The 1,195-nt window shown below is 45.7% G+C and overlaps 1 non-coding gene across 1 annotated transcript; it reads left to right on the top strand.

Annotated features, from left to right (window-relative positions):
• The first annotated feature begins 862 nt into the window (after window positions 1-862).
• Trnan-guu (transfer RNA asparagine (anticodon GUU)) lies at window positions 863-935 on the top strand. The gene has a single exon. It is a non-coding gene; the product is annotated as a tRNA-Asn (tRNA).
• Window positions 936-1,195: the final 260 nt, after the last annotated feature.

The raw sequence follows: 1,195 nt of genomic DNA, 5'->3' as shown, positions 1-1,195 counted from the left end.
CAAGCATTGAGAATGGCGGTCGTTACTACGAAGAACTACTATAGCTACTTCGAGTTAACAGTGTACGCTGCATATGTGCATAACGCAATAAATATTCGTTTCCGACCATGAACTTCACATCTGAATATAATCGATTGTAGATTCATTATCACCTGCTACAATTTAGCGCAAAAAGCTTAAGTCAACGAGTGTGGTCGTCGTTACTGGTGCCGCAGACAGCGGCTGTCAGCTTCAGAGGGCAGCGCTTTCAGGACGTGGCGACACCCATATATCCATACGACTACACAGGCGACCACAATTTACAAATGCCGGCCGCGGTGGTCTAGCGGTTCTAGGCGCTCAGTCCGGAACCGCGCGACTGTTACGGTCGCAGGTTCGAATCCTGCCTCGGGCATGGATGTGTGTGATGTCCAGAGGTTAGTTAGGTTTAAGTAGTTCTAAGTTCTAAGGGACTGATGACCACAGACGTTAAGTCCCATAGTGCTCAGAACCATTTGAATTTGCAAATTATAAACATTCACTGAGCCTAACACACTCACAGTTGCGCCAAACCACATTTATTCATAGTTCGGAAATTTATTTTTCTTACTCTTGTTGCAGCTCCAGCCATCGTCTAGTTAAGTAATCTCACCATTAGGTTGTTCGTATCTTTCACTGTTTGCCCCTTACTCAACGTTTTCTTACGTCACAAGGTGGAATTTCCTCTATCCTCTGTGTGCGTGGTTACGTTCTCCAGGTGCCTACCCGCACCGCCCAGCTGCCGGGAGCTCCCCTTTCAAAATGGGGAGGGAACCGGGGGGAGGGGGGGGGGGAAATGACGTGAATAGCGTATGTCTTACCTGCAAGGATCATGAAGACGTAAAGCAGGATGGCGCAGTTGGGAGCGCATTGGGCTGTTAACCCAAAGGTCCGTGGATCAAAACCACGTCCTGCTACAAATTTTAATTTCCTCAACTGCGATACACTGTAACGCGATATAAACGCGTAAATATGTAATGTGAATGTTGATAAGTACTGCATCCATTTAATATCTTCTCGTGCACTGGAAACAACAATTACGCGATGTAAAATCAACTGCAGTTTCCAACAGTTCTCTGTTCTGCCAATTCATCCATTATTCTGCTCATTATAATTTTGAATGTGAGCGTTTTAGGTTGGGAGTAATTGGAACGATTGACGCTCAGAATAAGTATTC

This window comes from Schistocerca gregaria, chromosome 3, assembly GCF_023897955.1.
Source record: "Schistocerca gregaria isolate iqSchGreg1 chromosome 3, iqSchGreg1.2, whole genome shotgun sequence".
NCBI lineage: Eukaryota > Metazoa > Arthropoda > Insecta > Orthoptera > Acrididae > Schistocerca > Schistocerca gregaria.
This window is presented reverse-complemented; position numbering and strand designations above follow the sequence as displayed.